The sequence below is a fragment of the Protopterus annectens genome, chromosome 9.part0, assembly GCF_019279795.1.
Source record: "Protopterus annectens isolate FY-2018-M chromosome 9.part0, PAN1.0, whole genome shotgun sequence".
Lineage (NCBI taxonomy): Eukaryota > Metazoa > Chordata > Ceratodontiformes > Protopteridae > Protopterus > Protopterus annectens.
Window position 1 is genome coordinate 688,942,937 of NC_056743.1, and position 17,258 is coordinate 688,960,194.

At 40.1% G+C, this 17,258-nt stretch overlaps 1 protein-coding gene across 1 annotated transcript in view; it reads right to left on the bottom strand.

Moving 5' to 3' along the window:
• The window catches only part of LOC122810568 (antigen peptide transporter 2-like), a 222,326-nt gene that overhangs the window by 31,424 nt on the left and 173,644 nt on the right, over window positions 1-17,258 (bottom strand). The gene's annotated exons all lie outside the window — the stretch shown is intronic.

Below are 17,258 nucleotides of genomic sequence, written 5' to 3' on the forward strand. Positions count from 1 at the left end.
TAGCCCAGCCACGTTGTGCAGTATTCACCGCCCCTTTAGAAGTTCCCTAGACCCTTGTACTAGCAGCTAGTACCCTTGGCCCCTATCTAGTAGTGCTGTTGGTGTGATCCCCGGTGTGAACTTTCTGTTACCCATCCACTCATCAAGGTTCCTCTAGAAGAGTGATAGTGAGGGGCTCTGTAGATCGGGACCCTGTTCCATAGTAAGGGAAGTCTCTTCAAAGGGAATATATCCCTCCAGCATGTTCTATTCATTGTTGTGTTGAGGTTTATATCCCTAGAGCATGTAGCTCGAGTAGATTTGGTTTTGCTAAGATGGAGCATGTTCAACAATTCTGGGTTTTTGTGGAGAAACGCTATTAGGCTTTTTTGGGAGGTGGGGTCTGGGAATTCGGGGAAGTAGAACTGGATTAAAAAACATCCACGAAGGTTTCTAGAATTGGGGAAGATGGGTGGGTTTAGGAGCCACTACCTCAAGCAAATCATTGTATCTTTTCTGCACATCAGTGACATGTCTGGATTACCATTCAAAACACTGCATCATGCTAGTGATAGTCTCCCCAAAAGAAATTTCTTCCATGGCGTAAGCCAGGGGACAAGGTGTCTATCACCTGAAGCAAGACATTGAGTGGAATGAATGTGAGATGTGTATGCAGTGGAATCCTCATCTGAATCAGATTCTTTCTCCTCCTGAGACAAGAATTCACGTTTTTTATTCAAAGGGGGAGGGGGCTTCAAACACAAAATGCCCTTATATAGCCTTGTGAGAATTTAAGCCATTTATTTTCCAGAGATGTCCAAGTGGGAGAAAATTGCTTGGTGTTTTGCTTCTTTTTTTAGGCAAAATATCCACCTCAATGAAGCCTGATGATTCGGAACCCTGACATGCCTTGGCTAAAATGCCTGGTACCTCTATCCTAACAAGGATTTGGGGTATGTCCTGTAGTCCCTCTGAGATGATCACCATAGGTTCTCTATTCTCTACTGTCATGGTAGGTTCAGTCTCATCAAACACATGTGTAGCAGACACCATAATGGCCTCTAACAGGGTCATGGTAGTGGGCATCTAAGAAGGAGTTGGAAGCACTGTGGATTTCTGCTGAATTTCAGTGGGAACATCCAAATCAAACTGGGTAGTTGAAAATCACAGCCTTGTTTTCTTGATTACCTTTTGAGTGTGAGTGGGACAAGAGCAAGGATCCTGCATTCAAACTGGTGGCAAGATAGTCTGTGGACATGCCTCTCAACTTGCATACACTGAAAATATGAACAAAGGCCCTTGAAAAAACATCTAGCTAGTGGCAAGATAGTCTGTGAACATACCTCTCAACATACAAACAAAGGCCCTTGAAAAATAAGAACATCTAGCTAAAAATTTGGCAATGTAATTAGCATAAAATGTGAATACCAAATGGCACATAACTTCACCCACTTCCATTTGGAATGTGGGTTATTACTCAGAAGCATGTTTAAAAAAATGAGTGAGAAAAATGATGGAAAAATATAAGGACATTATAAGAGAGAGAGTAAAATCTGAAAACTTTAATGAACTGTATCACAAAATTCTACCCCTATCCCTTAGAGTTGAGCCAGAAGTCAGAGACTTAGGGACACACAAAGATAGTAATCTAGCCTTTCACCATCACATGTCTACAGGGGTGAGGAAATCATTCTATGTTGTGCAACTGTATAAACAAAGGTATGGCATCTAAGTCCAAGGAAGTCATCGTTCCACTGTATTCGGCATTCGTCAGACCTATCATTGAGTATAATGCCCCTTTTGTTATGTACCTAATCAGGTATATCCAACAACTGGAAGGTCCACAAAGATTCCTCACTAAAAGAATATAGGGTGTTAAGTAAAATGTCCTATGCAGACCACCTCAAGGCCCTATACCTGTACTCCATCTCTTACAGGCTTTTGCAGGGAGATCTATTGCCTGGCATACAGGGCATTATCAGACCCCACTCTGATGGACCTCCTGCATATCCACAAAACAAACAGCACCAGAATTACCCATTCTAAATACTTAAACATTGCCTGTGATATTAATAGGACCTGCTGGAGAGATAGGTATGTGCCCCAGAGACTACCCCGTCTATGGAACAGACTTCCACCCATATGAAGCAGAGTTCCTCCCTAACCCAATTCAAGTGCAACTTGGACAACTGGATGGGAAACCGGAAATTTGTCCCTGGTTTGGCACCTATGTCTCTAATGGACACAGGCAACTTGTAAATGGTTCATCTCCCAGGTCCATGCTTACACTTATAAAGAGTACCAGAACTTGTCAAACATTTGGGATGCATGGCTAGGCTTAAAAAAGGCCCTTGTGGTCGTTAGCCTAGTAAACACCTATGGACCTATTGGTATGCTGGTCATGTGGTATAGGTTTCTGTACACTAGACAGCTTCTGATATCACATGTGGTGAGGGGGATTCAGAAAATTGTTTGAAGGGGTAAAGTAAGCCTGAAAAAAGGGTCATACCTCCAAAATAGAGACAGCTAAGAGGTATATCTGGGGATCTTGCATTCATATATCTGCTTATGTACTCCTACTCCTGCAGGCTGAGGTCATGCACCAGACTTATGGAGGGTCATGAAGGTTTTGACTTTGGTAAACTGTCTGTCAGGTTACCACGACAGGTTAACCCATCAGTATTGGAATACTCCAATAATGATCCAAGGAAGGACATCCTTTACTCTGACAGACTAAAAGCTATGTCACTCTACTCAGTGTCATACAGACTCTGGAGGGGTGATCTCTGCTTTGCTTTGCTTTCTGTGCTATGAATGACATGGCATTCTTTGAACTCTTCCACCTAAACAGAACAAGTGGCAAAGCAAACAGCCACTCCTGAGACCTAAGCCTACATTATCATGTCAACAAGACCAGATGGTGTGACAGATACCTAACCCAATACGTATCCAATTTTAGGATTATGCTACTCTTGCCTATCAAACAGAGCACTTCCCTAGCAACCTTTAAAACCAGTCTAGATAACTGGATGGGTGATCACAAATTTTCACCAAGAATATGTGGAGAAAGTTTGCTTAACAGAATGCACTACTAGTTTCACAACAATGGTGGGTGTTAGAGCTGAGCTTCTTGATGGTCTCTTTTGGCCATAAGATAGATAAGAACCTATGAACTTATGAACCACATGGCTGGCAAAGATCGTAACTTGCTTTGTAGTTCAGTGACTGTTTGCAACAAGACAATTGAATCTGTCTGTTGCATTTATTTAATTTATTCCATTTAATTTATCAGTTTAATTATAGATGAGTATGAACTATCCCAGTGCCACACTCAAGATCTTCTTGCATATCTGAAAGGACATAATACTCCATTCTTGCTGATATACCAAACTAAATCCAAGTTGTCTACCTGGAAAGAGTTAAGTCTTTTAGGAAGAAATACGGATAAAGTGTTGTAAGGCCACAGACACAGTTCTTGGTTTTAAGACTCAATGTGGAGACTGCAAATTCTGATCACATACTCTGTAAGGTATGGTGATGGAAGTAGAATAACCAACCTGGGGTTGGCATACCTGTGGTGATCTGAGTAAAAGTAGACTTCAGCATAAACCACTGGCCAATCAGATGTTGCAATAGAAAGATCAAACATCAAAAGGTGTTGTGACAGGTCCTCGACAGCCAAGCTCATGGGTTCTGGGGTATTGAAACCTCTAGGATGAACCCCAGCCAATGTAAAAAGGCCAAATATTAGATGACTGTGGAGAACAGAAGAGTAAGGAAAGTCTTAAAGGAGTTTTTGTCTATTTGACTGCTAAGGAATACAATCAAATGAGGACAGGCTGGTTGCAATTTGACATGGTTCATGGTGATGCCAATTTAGGTAAAAACCCATGGTACATTACTTCTTGCCCTACCGTAGGTTCATAGGTGTATACTAGGCTAATGGCCCTGGAGCCTTTACAAACCTAGCCCATAATATTACCCTGGCATTGTGCCACCCAACCTTAGTTCCCAGTGCCTCTGTTGAGTAAAGCCACTGGAGTGATCCCTGGGGTGAATTTTCTATATCCCATCCACTCATCAAGACTTCTCTTGAAGAGGGCCAGTGAGATGCTCTGCTTGACATGTATGGGAAGTCTATTCCATAGCATGGGCATTCTCTGGGTTATCAACCTGTCCCTCCAGCATGTTCTGTTGATTGTGGTAATGAGGTTGAGGTCTCTGGAGCGTGTGGTGTAGAAGGATTGGGATTTCTTCAGATGTAGCATTTCTAACAGAGCTAGATCAGACATGGCTTTGTAAGTCAAGCAGAGATCACCTCTAAGTAGGCGATATGAGACAGAGAATAGTGGGTTTTTTTTTTTAGTCTGTCCATAGAGGACAAATTTAAGGCCTATGATCTTCTTTGTGAGGTACTTTTGTGACCTCTCCAGTTGTTGCAGGTGTTTAGTGAGGTGCATGACAAATAGGGAAATGTACTCAATGATTGGTGTAATGAGAGACAATGACCTCTTTCTTCCTGGATGCAAAACCCTTAGTAATAACATGTGCCACATAGAAAGACTTTCTGACCACCGTGGCAATGTGGTGGTCAAAAGAGAGGTTGCTGTCAACCTGTGTTCCCAGATCTCTTATAACACCTTCTGTGTTCAGTGGACTACCATCGATGTGGTAATTCATGGGAACCAGGTTTTTTTCCCAAAGGGGATGATGACACATTTTTTGGCATTGAGCTTAAGGCCATGGTTCTGACACCAGTCGTTGGTCTCAGCGAGGCCTTTCCATAGGATGTCAACATCACTTGGGGAGTTAATAATAGCTCCCAACTTGCAATTGGCTGTGAACTTTGTTAGCCAGAGTCCCTTCGTGTTGGCCTGGACTTCAGGGAAGTAGATACCAAACAGGAGAGGACCCAGGACCGAACTCTGTGGGACTCCACTTGGGACTAGTCGACAGTCTGACTTGGAGTCAGCTACTTTCACACTGTGGGTTCTACCTCTGAGCCAGTTTGCAACCCACCTAGTGATATAGGGGTTGATGGCTAGCTTAGTGAGGTTTTCTATGATTCCTGAGTGGGGAATGGTATCAAAGGCCTTGGCCAGATCAAGGTAGACTGTATGAACCACCCTGCCTTCATCCACAGCTCTGGTGACTGACTCAAAGAAGTTGACCAAGTTGAGCAGGCATGATCTAGCCTTGACAAAACCAAACTGTGTGGGATCCAGAATTTGGAGATTCCCTACAACCTTGTTTATTAGGTCCATGATGATGCATTCCATAGCTTTGCATATCAGACTCGTCAGGCTAATGGGGTGATAGTTCCCAGGGTCTGTAGTTGCTCCTCTTTTATGGAGAGGGATGACTGTAGTAGTGCGCCATTCTGTAGGGGCAAAGCTTGAGGTGAGGCTGTGATTGAATAGGGCACACAGGTGAGGTGCCAGTTCACTCTGTAGTTCATATAGAACACAGCCAGGGATATTGTCAGGTCCCATAGAAGCTGTATTCTTGGCCTTGGACAGTGCTGTTTTAACCTGTGCAGCAGTAATACTGGGTGCCTAGCAATCTACTGGCATTGTGACTGGTCCCATGGGGGGAGAGAGGGGTAAAGTTGGCACTAAATCTGTTGGCCAGTATATTGGCAATATCTGTTGGCTCAGTATACAAGGTATCATTGTGCAGTAGCTCAGAGCAAATCTGGGTAATGCTGTGGAGAGTCTTTACATAATTATAGAAGGTCTTGTGGTTGTCTTTACTATCTGCTGAAATTCTATTTTCATAACTAGCTTTACAGCATTTGATGAGGGATCTCAACTTTTTGTTGAGGCTGATAAGGGAGTTTTTCCAGTCTTGGGACTTCATCTTATTCCACATCAGTTTCCTCCTTCTGTTGTAGAGTTTGTTTATGGCAGGGGACCACCAGATTGGCTTCCTTTTTTTTGGAGGAGAGCATCTTGGTTCTATTCGGTATGGCAAGATCCATGCATTTGTGTACGTGTTTGTACAGTGCACTGGTGTATGATTCGGTGGTCATGCAACCGACCTCCATTTGCATGGGTGCAGTGAAGTTAGCCACCTCTGTTTTTAGGAGCCCAAAGTTAGCTTTGGAGAAGTTTTTCATGGTGATTACCTTTGCGGGGGGGGGGGGGGGGTTCCAAGGTGATTAGTTTATGGTCGGATCTAACCAGGGAGGAGTTAACTATTTTTGTAGAGCAAGGGTCATGCATGTTAGTAATGACCAGGTCAAGGATGTTGCTACCTCTAGTGGGGGTAAAAACAAGCTGGTCCAGGGCATTGGAATTAATGAATTCCAGGAAACGTTGGGCAAGTGTATTGGTACAGGAGTATTTTTCCCAGTTAATGGAGGGGTAGTTGAAGTCGCCCAGTATAAGAGTGTTAGGATGGACCTTAATATACTGCAGGGTGCTTAGGAACATGGAGTGTGAGTCTTGGGACATAGTTGGGGACCTATAGCAGGCTACAACCTGAATCGCTGTCTTACCCAATGTTAGCTGCACCTGAAGTATCTCAGATGCGTTATGTTGGGCTACCAGTCTGGAGCTGTGCACATCCTTTATGAATATGGAAACACCACCACCTTTGGAACTTCGGTCCAAGTTCTGGGCCCAAAAGGTGTGGAATGAGTTATAGCTTGGTAGTACAGGGGTGCTTTCTGCTGCCTTGACCCATAACAACTGTGTTGTTTAAAAGGTGCCAAATGCCCAGACACGGTAAAACCTGGCTGTAAAATGTATGCAGGTGTGCCATCACTACTGCCATATACTTGGTAAAGATCTGAGGCTGAAAAGAGTTCAGTGTCAAGGTCCTGAAATGATAATGACTGGCTCCTACCAGGAAGTGCAGGAACCTTCAATATCTCCTCCTGATTGATTTTATGATAAAGAAAGTGTTTCTGGATCTACTGAGCCCACTCAGTTTCCTGTGGAGGTATGCTGAACTGTATTATAAGTTTGCAGACACTGTATTCTACTACATAGAGGTTGAAGACAATGTAACACTGGTGTCATTAATGTTGACGTTGCCAAGACCTAGAAAGATCCAAGGTCTCAAATTTTCTTTGTACATAAAAGAATAAGTTTACTTGATGATTCATCAGGAAAGTGCTGGATGGGTTTTATGAGGAGGAGGAAGTGAGCCTTCAAGCTAGTGGCCACCTTCTTGAGAAGCGTACTTGAGAAGATAAGATGCAGTGAATGGAGGGGGGAAACTAAACTTCAATCTGCAGTCTTGAAATACTGTCCTCCTTACTAATCCGTCTATTGTAATGGAGTCTCCCAAATCAGGTAAGGGGAAATTTTCCTCCTTATGAGATTGCCCCCCTTATCATTTCCATCACAAGGGGTAGGAGGAAAGGGAGGTAGGACTGATTAGAGGACTCCTGGAACAAGATCACTATATGTCCTTGTTGATGAAAGAACCATGGAGTTAATTCTAATAGGCCTAAACCTGGACAGAACAGGGTTGCTGACCTTTTGAGTAGCTGCTTTTGATACTGATTTTCCAAGTTCCAATAGGGAATAAGATTTCCCTTGGAGCCTATATTAGGTCTGCTCAAAGTGGCAAAAATAGACTCCTGCAGTAGACAGGGACTTCCCCTTCTCTTTCACACACCTCAGGTGTTTGCCAATTTCTGGCTCACTTAAAGAGGCCCTACAAAGGACATTCCACAAAACAGGCCTTGATATTCTTGGAAGACATTACTGATGGTGCTGCATTGTAATGCCAGCTCTTGTTATTCAGCTCACTCCAGCTATGGTGTTACATGACCCATGCACCACAAGTGAATTAATGGTGAATGACACTGCCAAATGGGATTTAAAACGGTGTTTATTTTCAGAATCCAGTAAAACCTTGACACAATAGACATAAACAGAACCAGGCAAACAGTAAGACATACATTTTATTAAAAAAATGAAAATATGTGCACTAACAATTAACTCCACGGTAACTACTTTTAAGATTAAATGGTGATGCAGCGTGCATTTATGGCCTCAAACAATACATTTGTTACTCAGTAAAAAAATAAATTGATAAAATGAAAAAGTGAGAAAATGGATGCAAAAATTGTGGGAATAAAACAGTAAATATTTTGGTCAGTAGAGGGAGACATAGAACAGTGTAACATTCAGTGTTTAAAATTAAACAGGGAAGTTAGCAAGCAAATACAAGACAAAACATTTTTCACTAAAAGTACAGGATTCATACTGCTGTGTTGTAAGGTCTCATATTTAAAAAGTCAGCCAAGCTTCTCTCTCTTTTTTTTTTAAATAATTGAAAGTTGCGTAAAGTTGTTTATTTTAATAAGTAAAAACTGACCAATAACATGAACAGTCCGGGAACAGGCAAACTGTAACTTCACTTATAGTAGAATTAAAGCGACACTGCAAGCTTAAAAAGAAGTTCTTTTATTACAAATGGGTAAGCGCTTTCATTTACTCAGACCATTGACATAACAGTGGTCATAAAATCATTTAAATAAAAGTCACTTCCAATCAAATACTCTCAATTAGCTCATAGCTGATAATTTAAAATGATACACCTCAAATTTCTTGTGAGCATCCAAATAAAATCAAATAGACAGCTTGTAAAAGGCTAAACCCAAGACAATACATACATAAATCACTTACTCTTTCAATTATAAAAGACGTATATACTCATAAAACAACCTATGCCTCATCTATAAACAGTATATGCTACACACACATATATATTACAAAAAATATATATATATGCAAATGTACAAACTTGAGCCCTACTTCTCAAGGTAAAAATAAATAAAAATGATATACCTTAACAACCATATATTATTAATAAGCTTATATTTCATTATAACAAGCAAGAAACACATAAAAGTGTATACAAAACAAAAGTAAAAAAGATGGGGATAACTCAGCAACCTCACATAGGCAGGTGTACATAAGTTGTATTAGAATCTACTTCAATTTATGCCTTTCTAGATTTCAGTTCAGGTTTAATCGAAGCCCTTTCATTAAGACCTTTCCCTTTGTCCCCTCTCATTCTTAATATCCACTTAACTTCCCTGCTTTCTGTGAAGTTCCTTATATCTTATTAATAAGATTGAATTTACAGTGCGTGAGAGAGGGAGATACAAGGAACTTCACAGAAAGCAGAGAAGTTAAATGGACATTAAGAATGAGAGCGGACAAAGGGAAAGGCCTTAATGAAAGGGTTTAGATTAAACCTGCACTAAAATCTAGAAGGCTTAAAGTGAAGTAGATTCTAATACAACTTATGAACACCTGCCTATGTGAGGTTCCTGAGTTACCCCCATCTTTTAAGTTTTGTATACACTTTAACGTGTTTCTCGCTTGTTATAATGAAATATAAGCTTATTAATAATATATGGTTGTTAAGGTATATAATTTTTATTTGTTTTTACCTTGAGTAGTAGGGATCAAGTTTGTACATTTGCATATACATTTTTTATGCAATATATATATATATATATATATATATATATATATATATATATAGCATATACTGTTTATAGATGAGGCATAGGTTGTTTTATGAGTATATATGTCTTTTATAATTGAAAGAGTAAATGATTTATGTATGTTTTGTCTTGGGTTTAGCTTTTTATAAGCTGTCTATTTGATTTTATTTGGATGCTCACAAGAAAGTTGAGGTGTATCCTTTTAAATTAGCAGCTATGAGTTAATTGGTAGTATTTGATTGGATAGTGACTTTTATTTAAATAATTTTATGACCACTGTTATGTCAATGCTCTGATGAAGCTCTAAGTGAAACCACTTACCTATTTGTAATAAAAGAACTTCTTTTTAAGCTCGGAGTGTCGCTTTAATTCTACTATAAGTGAAGTTACAGTTTGCCTGTTTGTGGACTGTTCATGTTATTGGTCGTTTTTTACTTATTAACCTGTTTGAACATTTCCACATTAATCCTTGCTTTGCGGTGTTTGCTTTGTTTACTTTAATAACAAATCTTTATGGTTGTGGTTCATCCTCTTCAATCACTAGGACTGAAACTGCAGCTTGCAGTCTGTTCAGCAAGGATAAAACTTCCCTAGCTTTCAGCTCCTCCCCATTACTTATGAAGTCATGCACAACGCCACCTTTCGCCATATCTAGAGAGAGCCACTCGTAAGTGGAACACACACCAAATACTGTTACTGTATCTTTAATAATAGAACTCAAAGAGGAATCACATACTGCCATGTTGAGGTAAGGTGTGTGGACATGTTAATGAGGATCAACCATATCTGTGCTGTTCTATCATTGTGGCAAGTACATAACATTTGAAAGTGACATCATCTGGTTCATCTTCCTCAATCTCTAGGACAAACACCCCAGCAAACCCTCAGGGGTAGCTACCTGAAAAGATTCTCTAAATGACTCTGGCCCCAAAGGATGGCTTACACCAAGGGAATTCATCCATCATTATGAGTGTTATGAAAAGTCCAAGCTACAGCTGCACATATGTCATCTACAGAAGCATTAGAAGAATTCTTGATAAAAAGCTTGTGAAATAGCCACAGTCCTTGTAAAACAAGCCCTTACCTCAGATGGTAAAACCTCATTATATTTTCCAAAAAAACTGAGCAAACAGATAACCAGCCTGATAAAGTGATTTTGGGGGACTTTCTTGGCAATTCTATTAGGACCAAGACACAACTGACAATAGTTTAGTCTTTTTGTTCTACTCAGATAAAAATGTAATTGACTAAATACTCACCATACATTACAATAAATACTCCTTTATTGGTACAATTTGGAAAGAATACTGGAAGATCAATAGATAAGACTGGCCACTGTAGCTTCTTTGGGAATGAAGTTCAGGCTGATTTGCAGGACAGTCCCACCTTTACTGAAGTCCAGGTATGGGGGGGGGAGGTGATACACAAGGATGAAGCCCAGAAATTCTCACTGAAGTGACAGGTACCAAAAAGAGCAGTTTCCATGGGGAAAAAACAACTTTAATCCACAACGTGACTCAGATGGGAGGAGAGTGAACTTTTCAAAAACAAAATACAAATGACATGATGGAACAAACTCACTGAAAGAGATCCAATTAAAATGTACCCCTATGAAAGGCCTTAAAAACCTTCAATGCAACCAAGGAAGAATTCTAAAAATTAGGGATAGCTACTCTTTCAGCAAAGTTCATATGACTACTAAGTTCAGTAGCAAAAATTTGGGCAAGGTAGTGTAGGACTGAAGGAATTGTAGATCTAACCCCTTTTACCAGGGCTCAAGCCAAAAGTTCAACAGTTTGCTTCTGTATGTTTTCCTTCTACTATAAAATAAAAAATAGAAAAACTAGTAGTCTTAAAGATTCATTGATGAGCTCAGTCACAATCATTTCTAAAACTCATGAAACCCGGACAGTGTTCCAAAGCAACAAGCCTTTATTCGTCACAGACAAGCGATCCTCAGTAACAAAAAATCAGAAATACTTCACAATGTTAAACATATCAGCTTTTATATGCTTAGAAGCAGGTGTGGAAAATACATGTATTCTTTAATTTTAAACCAGCCTATTCCAGGCAAACAGAATAAAGAGGGTCGTAAAAGTGCATTTTATAACAAGTACCCACCCCCACATACTACTACTGATTAGATCAAACTAAATCCTAGTAAAGAAAACACTACTTATCTATTTGCAACCCCCACATTCCAAAATCAGGTATTAAGAAAAGCATAACATACATACAAAAAGACTGACTTTTTAACTAAGGTCACTTTTGGCTAACTAATAAAGCCTTCATCAGGTCTGTGACAAGAACTAAAATCATATGCAAAGGTAGATAAGTAAAAAGAGCTAACTAGATAGATACAAGAAAGAACACACATACTTATCTAATCATAAACATTATCTAATTAGAACACTATAAATATATATGTGTAATAATTTCTAATAAGCATCCATCCATATGTATTAGTGTGCATAAAAACTAAGTTATTTACAGCTCAAAAATGTCAGTGCTTTGCAGTTGAGAGAAAAAAAACACCTGTCATGACAGGTTTCATGTTTACATGTTTTTATGTTTAATTCCCCCATTTAGCATACTGGTACACACTCATGCATATACCAGCACACTTTTGTATTTTATACATTTTTATGCACTACTAGTTTACTTTATCCACTGTTTTTTGTATTTTTGTGTGTTTTTTTTCTAGTGGTTTTCATTGTATAAACATTTTATGGGGCTGTAAACATGAAAACCGTCATGACATGAAGTGCTCTGAAAGCACTCAATCTGAGAGGTTTCTACACAAAATGAGGCCAGATCAAGGGGAACCAGACTTGTTAAGGCTAAAATAAGGTTACAAGAGAGACCTTGGTCTTACTCAGATATGCCTTCTGTAGAAATCTGTGAATGAGGGAAAAGGGTTAAATGTTGCAAAGCAGACCTTGAGATCACTACTAGACTAATGCATCCTAGGGCTGTTGTCCTGGAAAGGGAATCGGGGAAAAGATGTTGCTGCGTTTGCCAATGGTTGCGGAAGCAAATAACTCACACTGAAGTTCTTCCCATCAGTGGAAAAGAGATTAAGGGGCTACTCATGCAGCATCAGCAGACATTTCTTCAGCCTGATGCTGGTTTCCTCATGAAATGTATGCAACAATCAGACAGTGGTACAAACAAATGGCCCATTTCCATAACTTCACTACATCTTGACACATGGGATAGGAATGAGCCCCTCTCTGCTGAATGCTACACTTTACTAGTGCCATGTTGTCGCAGCGAATGGCAATCACACTTCAAGGAAAGGAATTCTAGAATAGCTACAGAGTGAAAAGGACCACCTTCATCTTTAGGATGTTGATGTGCAGGCTGTCCACACTCTATGACCATTTACCTTGGATGATCCACTCTTGGTAATACTCCCCTTATTTTAGGGTTGAGGCATGCATCATGGCAAGTCACATGAAGACTGAGAATTTAGAAAGGGCTATGCACGGAAAGGCTGAAGTCAAGAAGCTGCCATAGCAGGTATTGCAAAACATCTCAGAAATCCTGATCTGATTTGATATCAGGTCCAAGCACTGTTTCGTTTGAGCCTTTAAGGTCAACTGGTGAACCCCCATGTGAAACTTTTGAACGGCATGAAAAATACCACAGTTGCCATAAGTCCAACCTCAACATCTTGAGAAACATGGCTGCCGACATAGTCTTAGTTTGGTAGGTCTTGGATACTACATGTAATACTAGGTGATTTCTTTCTGACTGACGGCCGGCATTGCAAAGAAGGATGTCCCGCAGGAAAAAAATTATACATGGGTCTACTTTATAACGTTGACTTAACCATTTCAACGATGTTCAAAACAGCGAGATGACAATGTGGCAAGTTTACAATCACGAATTCCTGGAACACTGTATTTCCTCTCCAGGAAATTAACCACTTGACCACCAATGATAACATTACAAATTACGCCCACTGAAGTGGGAGGCTTGCCCCCCCCCCCCAGTTAAATATACCACCTCCAACCGAACATTGCACTACAGTGGAGAAGGGACAAAGATCACCATGGTGGCCAAGTGGTTAATTTCCCGGAGAGGAAATACAATGTTCCGGGAGTTTGTGATTGTAAACTTGCAACGCTGTTGCTTCTCTGTTTTGAATGTAGATGAAATGGTAATTCGATGTTATGAAGGGGAATGATCACGGTCCACTACATAAGAGACTTTGCAAGGTCTGCTATAATCTGCAAGCCTAGAACTGCTGAAGCATTTAACCTCAAGACAAACAGTTTCTCTAAGGCTGTAGTGGCAAGAAGTCAGTCGCCCAGGCACAGAAAAACCTTGAAACTTCAGTCTCTGGTTCTCTGCAAACATGGCCATACACTTTATAAAATACCCTCTGGGCACAAAATATTTGAATGGAAATGCCAAAAAACAATGACTGGCTTTGAACTAGATCTGTAGAAGCCTCCACTGCAATCCTGCCATGCTAGTATGCATCTTGTCAGTCCAAAACATACATCCAATCTCCACTTGAAAAGCAGAGAAGAATCAATTACACTGTGACTATCTGAAACGTTTGTTTTGGTATGAAGTGGCTGAGGTCACTTGGTTCTAGAATGGGCATCATTTCCTTGGTCCTTCTGGGTTACTAAAGAGAACGTGAAGTAGAAAAACAATCCTTTCTGGTCTGTTAGGACATTCTTGAGGATACTTTGTTGTGACAAAGTTTGAGAACTTTAGTAATACAACTCTCTTCTGACACAGACTTTGGATATTATGCCTCATTATACCTAGTATCCACCTTTCATCTGTGATGGCTTTCCAAGCAAATTGAACAGTGGAAGACAAATGTCCTGCAACTGCCTCAAGAGTAGAGCAGGTGGGCAAATCAGGGATTCTGCAGCTGCCTCTTCTTATGAGTGGAGTTGTGAAACCAAAGACTAAATACAGAACTTCTGCTATTTGGAAGGCATATGTCATGGAAACCACTACTGTGTTCATATTATTTTTCCAGAAATATGAACACGTGTCTGATAACCAAACATCATTAGTGCAAAGAAGTAGGACTAATAGAACCACTTCCAAACATGGTCCATTGCTCAACACCTTGTCTGGATGGTAGATTATTGGGCTATGTCAAACTGCAGCCTTATTTAGAGTTGCTATAATGACAGAGTCAAGTACAAGGTTCTTTACCCAACAATTCTGGTCTTGAGTGGAATGAAAGGTCCTGTGTGGTCTCCTACACAAGGGGGCCACAGCACTGGGTTCCTTCCGTGCACTCATACATACAAATGCCATCATGTTTCCTACAGGAACAGCCACCCAGGAAGGTGATGGGATAAATCTGAAAGCCTCCTGTGGAGCCTTCCATGAAACTGTGGGGGTATCTACAGGCCACCCTCCCTTTTCCTGTATAATGTTATCTCTTCCTCTAACCCTCTTTTTCTCTCTCTGGCACCTGTGGTATAGAAGGATAAAGCCCTGACTATGGTCCATGCGAACCCAGATTTGATTAGCAACTCTGCTGCTGGATGATGCAGGGAGGGAAGATCATTTTTTCCATCCTGAGGGGACGGTGCATGGGCCAGGTACACCTCTGTCATTAATTGCAGGAGGAGACTAGGGATGTGGAGGGAGTGTTTTCTATAAGTGGGGCAAGGTTTTGGCTGAGTCATGTGTAGAGGCTTGGATGATATACTGCAAAGCCTATTACATGCTAACCACCTGGACAAGGAGGGCTTAACACAAATACAAAAAATTACTATTTGGCAGTACTATGATGCTGCCCTGGTTGCCTCAATCTCCTCCCTGGCCCCAAAGATAGATCAGAATTAGACCAGATGAGTGAAGGACAGTTCACTAGCCTGGATGAACAAGTAAAGGTCCTAGAAGTAACTGATGGACAGTTCTAGAAAGCCAAAAAGTAAGCAAAAATGAAGTATCACTCCACACCTTATAGGAACTTGGAAAGACTGAGGAATCTGTCTCATCTCCATTATTGTTGTCTGGCTTGGTTGACTCCACTGCAGATTCAAATATTTTCCTTTTCTATGACATATCAACATGCCTTATTAGTGGGGAGCTGCCTGGGGAGGATGATGCAGAGGAGTTGAGCTCAGGCTCTTAATCTGCTGGTCAGCTTCAGATTTTTTGTTTTAGTGGAAAAAAAGCTCCCAAATGCTAAGACAGATGCCTCCGGATGAGGCCAGTAGAGGAACAAGCACCAGGTATAGACTTTTTAACACAGGATGTAACAGTGAGTCAATAAAAGACCCTGATATCTGTGTTACCATCAAGGTCCCTGGTACTGACAGCTTGGTACCAACCTCCACTGATGTTGATGCAGACAACACTGGTCCTCAGCACAGACCTACCTTCTGGAGCTGTCATCTATTCCAACACTCTTGGGCCATAGGGTTCAAAGGTTGAGAATTTTAACCTTAAGATAAACAGAAAAGATGTCAGTACCAAATTTGAGGCTGAACACTTGACCCCAGATTCAAAGGTTTTGAAGGCAATCAATGTCAACATTGTGGAAGTCAATGGTGGCACTGGCAAAGGAGAAACAAGCCTTGTCAATGTTGGAACCTATAAGGAACTAGGTAGCCTAGACAATACTGGCAACACATCACAGTTCATTTATTAAAACTCTTACAAATATCACAGGCCACTTTTCAGCTGGTGGGCAGCCAAGCACACCATACAATTTAAGGTTCTATCCTGTGGAAGAATTTTGTGCTTAAATCCTGAACACTTATTCATAATGCCAAAACTATATATGCAAGTCTAACTTAGACCAACAACAGATGTCAAAATGATAAGCAACACCAAATGAGAGCAAAGCCTAAATTTAATTCAACAACTAGATGCAAAAGCTGTGACTAAAGGCCAGGAAGAGCTGAAGGCTGTGGGTTCTATACCTACACTAAGTACTTGAATTCTTTTCCCCTTACTGACATTGAAGTGCATCACAAGGGGGAGTGCTGCATTCCTGAGAGTGGTGGTCTTCAGATTAGATATTAAACTGATATTAAACTGAAGTCTAACCTGCCTAAACTAGTGGTAAAACATCCCATGGCACTTAGTGTAAAGAGTATATGAATTTCCTCTAGATAGTATGAATACCACCTTGGTTTTCCATTAAAAGTTGCTACTGGCCTAGTAGGACTAACCCAGTCAACAAAGGTAAATAAAATTAACATAAATAAACAGGATTTTTAAAACAGGAGTTTTCTTTTTATTTTTAATGCAAGGCATGTTACAATTGTGAACCCTGCAATGTAATCTGGAGTAAAGTCATACCACTTTAAAGCTGCTTATGTAAAATTACTCTTTCTATGAAATGCATCTATTTAGAACGGTAACTGCTCTTTCCATAACTTATATGGAAATCAAGAAAACTCATATTAAATGATTAACCCATGATAATGCAAAATAATCTATCCATTTCATTAGCTAATATACAACTGAAATGTTATAGTATGTACGGTAATAAATTAGCACATCAAAGATTATGAATAATGTTGCATAATCAATCATTTTTGAGGTTAACAGGATTTAAAAAATATTGTGTGTTAAGTAATCTAAGTTACTGTTAATATGACTAAAGCTTTACACCACATACTTGATAATTCTTACATGTTGTGGTCTATGTATATCATAGTAGTGCAAGTCAATGTCAATATGTAGTCACTAATGCTTGTATTAGTCTGAGGGCCAGATTCAATAAATCCTACACTAAGTGTACACTCTTCTGAGGAGCATAACACACACCTTCTTCCTTCTAATTTTAGTTTTCCTACTGATA